Raw genomic sequence first — 11,454 nt, forward strand, 5'->3', positions numbered from 1 at the left:
TCAACATCAGTCTTAGAACATGCCCTTTGAAATTAATGGACATGACTAACTTAGGTCCATTAATTTCAGTGGGTTTACTTAGAACTTATTTGCAGACAACCCATCAATAACAATAGCTGATGTCTAACTAACTCACTGAAAGCGATGGACTTAATTCCATTGAATTGAATTCAGTGTTGAAATTAATGGACATTATTACCTTGGGTGTATTAATTTCACTGGGTCTTCTCCCTGTAGAACTTAGTGGAGTGCAACTCATTGATTTCAATGGGTCTACTCTAATATTAAATTTATTTTATTTTATTGCATATTGACTGTGAAATATTTTGTGGATCATTAACTGGTGGGAAAGTAGGATATACATGCAGCAGAAACAATGCATAAATTGATTCTGAATTTGACTCTGAATTCTGTATGTCTGTGATAGCTTTTCAGTTGATAGTTGCACTTTCTGTGGGTTAAAAATGGCTGAGTTGACTACGTTTGCTCATGTACTGACAGTGGCTGCCTTTGTCTATGTGCAACACTTCCCACCATCCACGGAGACGCACGTGCCAAGCAGGATATCATGTCTATTTTTACCAACATGCTTCCGCTTCCAGTGCCAGTGAAAAGCAGCCCCGAGGCCAATAAATCTGTCTGCTTTTGGCCAGCTCAGAGTTACAAAAAACCAAGCACCTGTGGTACAGACATTTGCAGCTGGATATGTTTATCAAGCCAGATCCATCTGCATTAAAGGCTTGCATGCCAATGGATTTGCAGTGGGTGGACTGGGAACTTGAATCCGTAAGATAAAATCCCTGGCATAATTTAGAAGAATCTCCCCCCCTCTCTCTCGTGCATGCTCTATTTTTTTTATCTCTAACCAATCATTTAAATATGTGGGTGTTGCTGCGTTTGTTTGGGGTGGGATAATGCTATGCAATTGTTCCTAGAAAGTTGCTGATAAAGGGGTAATTTAACTGGTGGCAGGCACTGTGTCTTTTGTTTTGTTGTTGGTTGGTACCATGCCAACTCTGAAGTGTGCACCATCTACAACACCTTAAATTAGCTCAACAGTATTTTTCTATTTCTTTCTCTCCATGGGGAACCTTGCAGGTCATAATTCTGTGGTGTGGGGTTGCCAAATAACTAGGGAGGAGAAACACCTGACCCTCAAAAAAGTGGCCAGGTGTTTGTCTGCCTGTCAGCTGAACAAAGAATCCCACACTGGATCCCAAGGGGATCTAGTCAGTCACTGTACTACTTTCAGTAGCAGCCCTGTGCCATTTGTCACGTCTAGTTCTGCCCTCAGTTCGGAACAATACATTCCTTCTCAGACCATGTGGTGTAGGAGTTAGAGTGCTGGACTAAGACCTGAGGGCATCCCTGTTCCATGAAGTTCTCATTGAACCTTGGGACAGTCACTGCCTCTCGGCCCAACTTACCTCACAGGGTTTATGAGAGGATAAAATGGGGAAGGTGACAACCATGTACATTGCCTGGAGCTGCTTGGAGGAAAGATGGAAAGCAAAAAAATTGAATAGATAATCCCTTGTGGGAGTAATGCCAAAGGCAGGGCATAAAGGAGTTTTCTTGTCATAGAGGCCAACTCCTAAGGTCCAAGGTCACTTCAGGGCCCCCAATAAAATATTTGAGGGGGCCAAGCCCCCCCCCAAAGTTGATGGTCATTGCAATTAAAATGGCGTTTGACCAATTGTGCAGAGTGGGGCTTACCTGCTCCCCATATTTTATTCTAGTTGGCACCCCTGTGTTTGTGTGTGAGAGAGTGAGCTGATAACATCTACATATTACTTTATGAAGCATTATTGTGGGGAGTAAGGACAGGAAACAACATATCCAACTCCTTCAGACTTGTGAAAATCTGGAAATGGGGATGTGTGAAATTGCCCTCCTCAAAAAAAAAAAAATCATCCACATCCATAGGCAGTGTGAACGAGATTTCAGTGGTTTGGGGGAAGGGGCTATTTCATAGTAGTAGTAGCTGCTGCTTTCCCCCACTTTACTTTCTAAAAGCCACCTCAAGTTGGAGGTGATATGCCTCTGAATGTTGACTGCCTGGAATCACAGGTGGGGAGGGGGTCGTTGCACCTTAGACCTGCTTGCAGGCTTCCGCTGGGCATCTGGTTGGCTGCTGTGGCCACAGGATGCTGGGCTGGGTGGACCACTTCTTATGTTCTTATTTCCCCCACCTCCGGAGTCATTTTCACTTCCCTGAATTTCACCCACCCAAAATCTTCAAGGCACTGCAGAAGGAAGGCAAAAAAAACCCAAAATCAGACTGCATGAAAAGTATTACTCTTCTCTGCTCTTGGCCACTTGCTGCCGGTCTTTAATGTTGAACTTTTGTAAGTAAGTGCAAAAACGATCTCAGATCTTTTGGTTGAAATATCCCCAGTTTGCAGTGACATGCTTCAGTTGCAAAGATATACCTCTTTATGAGCTTGTTCTCTATTTCTACTTTTTAATTTATATTCAGCCTCCAGCTTTCCAATGATGGATTCCATCACATGCTTCTCTGTTCCCTTCCACGTCTAAAGCTTCCCACACTCATCTGTTCTTTGTCCAAGATAAATGTTCGGAATCTTTCCATTCAGTCAACTATTCTCTCCCCATATTTCAGCTTCACCCAATTCCTTTTCAGCTGGCATTAAATTCAGCTTTGTTTACATAAGAAAGCTCCATCATATTTTATCCCTCACCCCTCCCAATTCATTTTATCTCTTAGAAGCTTTCCATTTTTGGTCAAGCACATTTTCTTTTGGCTTTTTTTAATTCCATTTTTCTTTTCCATTTAAGCCAGACACCATTTTTTAAATATATATATATATATATATAATAAATGGATCATTTGGTTCAGTTTACTCTTCCCCCCCCCTTAGGTGTGCATTCATACAGCACAGCTGTAAATTACATCCATGCTGAAAACTGTAGCACCAGAAAGGCTTCGTTCTCGTGCTCTTTTTGGGGTTTATGCACAGAATCAGACACCTGAGAACAATTAAGCACAAACCATATAGTTTTGAACAGTGCACATTTCTTTAAACTGATACTGCCCCCTCCTCTCCCTCTAAATGATGTCTCATGGTGCTCAACAACATCCTCTGCTTCCTGATTTTCTCAAGCCACATGACCCCAGAGGAACCTGCTTTTGCTGAGTCAAACCATTGGTCTATATAGCTCAGTATTGTCTACACTGACTGGTACTATGCTCCTGTTCAGGATGCCACCAGCCAGCCATGTCATCTTCAAGGAAACACCATCCCATTCTTTTTCTTCCATTTCCCCTCACCCCACTCCAACAATCAGCTAGCATTCCATGGCAATGGAAAACACCCAGTCCTCATTGACCTATTTTTGGTTCTTTCACATTAGATTCCCTCCCTCTAAAGATTACTTCTGCAAGCTTGCCAATACTTGACCATAGATGGTGCCATTTTGACTACATACAATCCTTCACATGTCTTCTCAGAAGTAAGCCCTACTGAGTATAACAGGGCTTACTGTGTATAGGATTGCACACTTGGACAACTGAATTGAATGGTAGTATATAGAAGAGGGGTGGAAAACTTGTGGCATTCCAGATATTGCTGAGCTATAGCTTCCAGTGTGGTGTAGTGGTTGAGAGCAGTAGACTCGTAAACTGGGGAACCGAGTTCGCGTCTCCGCTCCTCCACATGCAGCTGCTGGGTGACTTTGGGCTAGTCACACTTCCTTGAAGTCTCTCAGCCCCACTCACCTCACAGAGTGTTTGTTGTGGGGGAGGAAGGGAAAGGAGAATGTTAGCCACTTTGAGACTCCTTTGGGTAGTGATAAAGTGGGATATCAAATCCAAACTCCTCCTCCTCCTCCTCCTCCTCTTCTTCTTCTTCTTCTTCCATCTTTCCTCACCATTGTCCAGGGTGTCTGGGGATAATGGAGGATGAGGCTGGTCATAGATTCCCCACCTCTGGACCACACTATCTTGAGTCAGTTTCCACTTTGCAGGGCCGTAAGACAGTGTCCTCCTAACTCTTTCTCTTTAGCAATCTTTCACTGGAGGGGGTACTGCTGAGCCAAACTAGCTTCTCAATTGCCTGGGCACATTGCTGAGATCTAGAAAAAAGCATCCCATCCTCTTGCTGGTCCTTCCCCATTAGCATATATAAATGCACAAGCAGAAGACAAGTGCTCATCCCTTTGCGTTCTTATCTAATTTATTCTTGAGTTTCACCAGCTAATGTGTGAGACACTAATAATAGAATAAATGCACAAATGATGTAGGTGGTTCTTTCAGTTCAGGACTGTGGTGGTTAATTCTTTCAATTTATAAAGTATTTAAAGTCTTGGTTATACAGAGCACTGGTAGAAGTGTGTAGGCAGAAAGCAGTTATCTCTGCACCTCTCAATCTCCCAAATTAAATCTATTCTTGCTGCATGGCTAATCACTTTCAGGGTATCTCATCACCCATCTCTTTATTACCAACTGCATTTTGGGTTCAGAAATAGATATGTATATTTCAATGGAGTCCTAGATTGATCTGATTTTATTATCTCAACTCACATGAGTATCAGGGGTTAACCTGGTATAACTCCAAGGGATGTGATGGATCATCTATCAGAGATTGTTTAGAAAGTAATTCACATGGATTTTTATCTAGGGCTGCAGGAAGCCAGTTGAATTAAACATCCAAAGTGATATTGCTGAAATATTAAACCTTCTCCCACTCACTAATTATAGAGCAGTGCACTATATAGACGCTATCAGCTGGAGATCTAGGAGTGATTCGGTAATGCTGATAGGTGCATGACCATTAAGATATTTGTTTCAAATCAGGAGAAATACTAATAAGTAATCAGTGGTGACAAAGGAGGAATAATGTCATTTCCTTTTCTGTTTGCTGTTATGATGGCTTGTCATCCTTTATTTCATGTTGGTGCATGGAAATATTGAAAACACATTGCAGAAAATGTGTCTTGACTATTACTGACAATTGATTGCATCCAACTTAGAGTAGAACCATTGGAATCAAGACGTTTAAGTTAGTCAAGCCCATTGATTTTAGTGCATACTCTATGATTTAATTGGATGTAAACCCAAATAAACTGATATTTTTGACAGTGTATCTTTCTACATATTTAATTGTAATATAGCAATAATAATCAGCAGCTATGCATTATCTCTACAAATCTCCTCAAACTATTTCAATAGGGTTCTTTTTGTAAGGATATTTGTACCATTTAAATGAATGAAAGGTTTGCTATTTGATTTCAATAGAAAGAATAAGCTCTTCATGTTTGTAAAAACCTATAATGAACCCTCAACACCAATATATTAAAATGAACTGAGAGATCCTTTTTCATCACATGTTAAAGAAAAATCTGTACCCTCCTGTTCCCCTGGAACATTTCCCTTTTCTTTGAGACACAAGGTGCTTATATGGAAGTAAGATCAATTAGAAAGGTGAGATTGTGGAAAAGAAAGTACTTTGGAAGGGACAAAATGACGGAGCTTTTGTTGCTGTTTTGGATGGACTATTTAACCTTGGGTAGCTAGTGGGGCACTCTCTTAGATGTGGTCCAAGTACAACTCCCATCCACCCAAGACAATGCAATGTGGCCACTGATCAGGAATTATGGGAGTAATAGTCCAACAGTGTTGGAGAGTCAGAGGTTAGTCATCTCAAGCCCACCAAGCCTAATCTCCACCTCCTCTCAGAAAGTGAGGGCTAGCTGAGAGGAAACTACAGCTGCTTCACCTCACTCATGTCATTGCTTTCACCTTCAGAAACAGCAGGTGAACAGGCAGCAACAGCGAGGATGAGGAAGCCTAGGAAGCTTCAAGTATTGCCCATGGGCCCCCTGCCCAACAATGCTGAATCCAGGTGCTGGTCCTGAAACCAAGTGTGTGTGTGTGGGGGGGGGGGAATAATCTTGTGATGGTAGCTCAGCTCTTTGTCAGAGCTGCTTTGCTGTGATAGGACCATTGTTTGTGTTCTCTGGCGTGGGTCATGTGACTCATCTACACATTGGCCAGGCTACCAGTTCGAACAGGTCCACAATCAACTATGTGTTGACTGCAGCACAGAATAGCTAGCCTGCAGAATTGCATCTGTGTAGCCTCCTTTTCTCCTGCAACCAATCCCCTCTCCTATTCCCAACTTCTAATTTACAAAAGTAGATGATAATGAATGGATCTAACATGGCAAAAGTTGCCTAAAGCAGTACTGTCTCTCCTCCTTCACAGTCTGTATTACTACTATTTTATTTCCAGCTCCTGGCTTTTCACCCTTTGATATTTTAATAATCGTTATACCCTTTGATCTTTCTGTCTTTCTTTGCAGTGTCTTGAAATGCCAGCTAATTATTCATTATAGGGTCACATAATTCATCTGTAGAATATAACTTTTGGTCTTGTCTGTATTTTAAAGTAAAGTTACCTGTATTGGGCATCACCTTAAGTTACGGCCATGTTCATTTCTGCAAAGTGATGCAATCTGTACAGACATGCCAATTCTCCTTGGCAAAAATGGAGTGGTCTCCTGCCCATAGAAGAGAATGGGGGGAAGCTCCTGCACTTATAGAACTCCTTTTGCACATCTGATTTCATAGAATCTTAGAGTTGGAAGGGACGCATGAGTCATCTAGTCCAACCCTCTGCAATCTCAGCTAAAGCATCCAAGACAGATGGCCATCCAACCTCTGCTTAAAAACCTCCAAGGAAGGAGAGTCCACCACCTCTCATGGGAGACTGTTCTACTGCTGAACAGCTCTTACTGTCAAAGTTTTTTTGAATGTTTAGTCAGAATCTATTTTTTTGTAACTTGACGTCATTGGTTCGAGTCCTACCCTCCAGAGCAGGAGGAAACCAGTATGTTCCCTCCTCCATGTGACAGCCCTTAAGATATTTGAAGATGGCTATCATATCTCCTCTCAGGCTCCTCTTTTCCAGGCTAAACATACCCAGCTCCTTCAACTGTTCCTCATAAGGCTTAGTTTCCAGATGATGGTCAGTATTTTAATAAATACCTAGATATTTGGCACAATCTGTACACTGATGTGAGTTGATAGAAGAAATTCTAGTGTAAAAAAATAATACACAAGGCAATCAAGTCATTCCAGGTTTAGAAAATATATCTGTGCTGTAAATAACTTTTTTTAAAAAAAATCCACATTTTACAGCTGTGTTACAAAACCAAAGAAATACAACTCCCACCTTGGCGATATCTTCACCCTTGCAAAAATAACAATTCCCACACAATATTGGCAGGAATGTTATTATGAAATCCATGCATTAGTATAAACTCTAAAGACTGGTCTTCTGCTTTCTGGCATATTTGTAAAGACAATAAAGTTCTACCACATACTAGCAGAAGTGCCTTTATGTTTTATTCCTCTTGCCCATCATAATGTTTGTGTTAGCTTTTCCGTACAGTCTTCTATACCAATATTTTAAAGTTTCCCCTTTAAGGATGTTCCAGAAGTTGGAAATGACCATATGCACTGCCACCGGAAAAAAAAATAATCCAATTAAAGGTTTGTCAGTGCTGTAAATAATTCTGAGAACCTAATCTTGCATATGGGAGTGTAAACCCGAAACATTAAATGATGTATTAAAACTCAGTCACTTCCCATCTATCAAAACCCAGGTATTGAATCTCAGCTTTAAATTTTGAAATGATGGATTTATTTGCAAATCCCAGTGACAGCACAACATCCTCTGTTGCACATGAGGGCAGCAGGCTAGCATAGAGGGTGAAGGCCTGGCCACATGGTGCATTCAGCTCTTCCTTCCGAAACTTCATTGCTCCCCAACATCTGCTGCCAGAGGCAGCTGCTTAATTCTCCCTGATGGCATGGCAAGCCCATTTAGGCAGAGAGTTGACACCCCTTTGTCCCAAAATGCATCACAAGTAAGCTATTTAGCATGTAAATGCCCCAAAGGAGTTTCAGCCTTAGCAGCACCCATGAGCACCCATTTACTACAATCGCTCACTGAGATTGGCATGAGCTGGCATGCCACTATAACTAGATGTAATTGAGCAATTGTAAAGCAATAGTGAGGACTAAAAGTCAGTACAACACCGGTCTGGAAAGACCTACATTGGCTCCCAGTACGTTTCCGAGCACAATTCAAAGTGTTGGTGCTGACCTTTAAAGCCCTAAACAGCCTCGGTGTGGTATATCTGAAGGAGCATCTCCACCCCCATCATTCTACCCGGACACTGAGGTCCAACGCCGAGGGCCTTCTGACGGTTCCCTCGCTGTGAGAAGCCAAGTTACAGGGAGCCAGGCAGAGGGCCTTCTTGATAGTGGCATCCACCCTGTGGAACACCCTCCCACCAGATGTCAAAGAGAAGTACAACTACCAGGCTTTTAGAAGACATCTGAAGGCAGCCCTGTTCAGGGAAGCTTTTAATGTTTGATGCATTACTGTATTTTAATATTTTGTTGGAAGCCACCCAGAGTGACTGGGGAAACCCAACTAGAGGGACAGGATATAAATAATAAATCATTATCATTATCATTATTATTATTATTATTATTATTATTATTATTATTATTATTATTATTACAAGATGACTATTTTATCTGCCACATGCAGGAACGAAGGTTATGTGGTTCAGCTTTTGACAACCTCAGGCAGCTGGTGGGATCTCAGCACCATCCAGGCCCCACCAGCTCTGATGCTGGACCTCATGCTAGGCTTTGAGAAGGCATGAAACTTCATTTTTAGTCGCCTACAGTGACCCAGACTGCTAATTTCGCATCACTCCAGAGTATTGTCAGGTACCCTGGAGTATTGGAGGAGATGTAAAATGGAGGCTCAGCTTTCCATAGCTGTGCGATGTGCAGAAAACGTCTCCTCAATTCGAGGTCCCATTATTGAGGCTGCAAATTCTTTTGGGGAGTGCATTTTGGTGGGTTGGGATAAAGTCTATGAACTTTTGGGGAGGGGAGGGCTTACTGGGAAAGCATTTGGCAGACCTGACTTTTGAAATAAGTGCAGCTAGTTCCATTTAGCACTGCAGAAGAATGGATCTTTTTAATGAGAAATGGCATCCTTTCATCCCATGCACAGTAGAACATCAAATACAGTGGTACCCACCTGAAACTTTGGAATAACATTTTCCCATAGGATTTGGAAATTAGGGGTGTGTGGAGGGAAAATGTTTTATTGTTGTTTAGTCGTTTAGTTGTGTCCGACTCTTCATGACCCCATGGACCAGAGCACGCCAGGCACTCCTGTCTTCCACTGCCTCCCGCAGTTTGGTCAAACTCATGCTGGTAGCTTCAAGAACACTGTCCAACCATCTTGTCCTCTGTCTTCCCCTTCTCCTTGTGCCCTCCATCTTTCCCAACATCAGGGTCTTTTCCAGGGAGTCTTCTCTTCTCATGAGGTGGCCAAAGTATTGGAGCCTCAGCTTCACGATCTGTCCTTCCAGTGAGCACTCAGGGCTGATTTCCTTCAGAATGGAGAGGTTTGATCTTCTTGCAGTCCATGGGACTCTCAAGAGTCTCCTCCAGCACCATAATTCAAAAGCAAATGTTTTATAAGATGGCTATATTCTCATGTTCCTTTTGAAAAACCAATGAAAACCATTTATTTATTGATTGATTTAAATGAAGATGAACAATAAAGCAAGCAAAGCATTTCCATCTCACCCCTCAATCCACTTATCCCTAGTGGCCACCACTAAGTATGGAAGGATCCGTCCATTTTGGTTCTCTGCTTCTCATTTCTCCAATCTTAAATTCAGTTCTTCAAATTCATGCAGCAATTCACAGTTTAAAAAAAAATCTTCACAAAAAATCATTTGAGTTTTAGTACAAATTTCTCATAATAAACACTTTTTGAGTAATGTACCCATTTTTGTAAGATTGTATACTACCCCCCCCCAATATATTCATTTTATGCACACTTCCCTGATATATGCAAATTTCAAAACATTGTTTGGTGGGCGAACCGCATAACAAAATTCAGATAAGTACAAATTTCAAAGGATTGTGGCATTTCAGTTCTCAAATTCTTTCAAGAAGTGCTACTTTGATAGAGTCACCTTTAAATGCAAACTGAATCAAATTACTCACCTGTCTCTTGCAACCACTATAGGAAAGGTTTCACTAAATGCCCTTTACTCATGTTGTGTGCAAACCTTTTCAGCCTTTAAACTTTCTGAAAACACACACAAAAAAATGAGAACACACACATGCATCAAATTAGGAGAAACTGCTGGGGGAAAAAATGTTCCAATTAGGCAGAATTGCATACAAAAATCTATATGCATAGTAGACAAAACAGGCACTAAAATGCTGATGAGCTGTTATGAGGACTTTCAAAAACTGCAAACTGATGCAGAAATGTGGTGAAGTGAACTTAAGACTGGGGAAAAGGAGAAACTGAGAGAAACCAGAATTGACAGATTTGCCCATCCCCAGTGGATGCACAAAAGGCTTTGTGAAGAGCTGAAAATCAAAGAGAGCATGTATAAGAAATTGAAGTAAGGACAGGTAACAAAGGATGGCTGCAGACTAGTATCCCAGGCATGTTGAGATGTGTCAGGAAAGCTAAAGCTCAGAATGAACTGAGCTTGGCAAGGGATGTTAAGAACACAAAGAGAGCACTTTTTCAGGTATGCTCAAAGGAAGAGGAAGGTACAAGTGCTAAGTAATGGGTGACAAAGGGAAGGTGGAACTGCTCAACTTCTCCATATTCTAAAGAGAGAGCTGTGTGCAACCTTGGACATGTAATTTAACTAGAGAGGACTCAGGATCGCAGTTCAAAACTGATGCCTAGCTACCTTAAATGAGCTCAGAACTGCCAGGGCAGATGAATGGGCATCCCAGGGCACAAAAGGTGCTTGCTGAGTTGCTCACAAAATGTGCTGTCATTTTTGATAAATCCTGGAGAATGGGTGGGCTGTCCCAGGCCTGGAGGCATGCAAATGCTAACTATGGATTGTATTCAGCTCAGTCCTACTCAGAGTAGACCCATTGAAATCAATAGACGTGGTTCACTAATATCAGTCAGTCTACTCTGAGCAGGACTGAGTTGAATACTGATATTAATGAACTGTGTCTATTAACTTCAGTGGGTCTATTCTGAATAGGACTAGCACGGAATACTTGCAATCTTCAAAACGTGAGAAACTAGAAGATCCAGGAAACTACAGAAATGTCAATCTGATAGCACGGAAGATAGGAGAACAGATTATAAAGGAATCAGTTGCTAAACACCTGCTTAACAGTGCAATGATTAGTAGAAGTCACCATGGATTCGTTAAAAATGAATTATTCCAGTCCAATTATTCCACTCTCACTCTCTTTTTAATTGGGGTTACTAGTTTAGTAGATTGTGAGAATGCCAGTGGATAGAATTCATTTTTATTTCAGCAAGGCATTTAACAAGATACTCTATGATATTTTGGTTAGCAACCTGGTTACATTTTTTTTATTAAAGAACCAGACTTATTG

The 11,454-nt window shown here is 41.5% G+C and overlaps 1 long non-coding RNA gene across 1 annotated transcript; it reads right to left on the bottom strand.

Moving 5' to 3' along the window:
• Positions 1-8,998: 8,998 nt before the first annotated feature.
• LOC114596750 (uncharacterized) lies at positions 8,999-10,157 on the bottom strand. Its single transcript, XR_003706623.2, has 2 exons — positions 10,072-10,157; positions 8,999-9,558 (listed from the first exon to the last, which is right to left on the bottom strand). It is a non-coding gene; the product is annotated as an uncharacterized LOC114596750 (long non-coding RNA).
• Positions 10,158-11,454: the final 1,297 nt, after the last annotated feature.

This window comes from Podarcis muralis, unplaced genomic scaffold (genome assembly GCF_964188315.1).
Source record: "Podarcis muralis unplaced genomic scaffold, rPodMur119.hap1.1 HAP1_SCAFFOLD_102, whole genome shotgun sequence".
Classification (NCBI taxonomy): Eukaryota; Metazoa; Chordata; class Lepidosauria; order Squamata; family Lacertidae; genus Podarcis; species Podarcis muralis.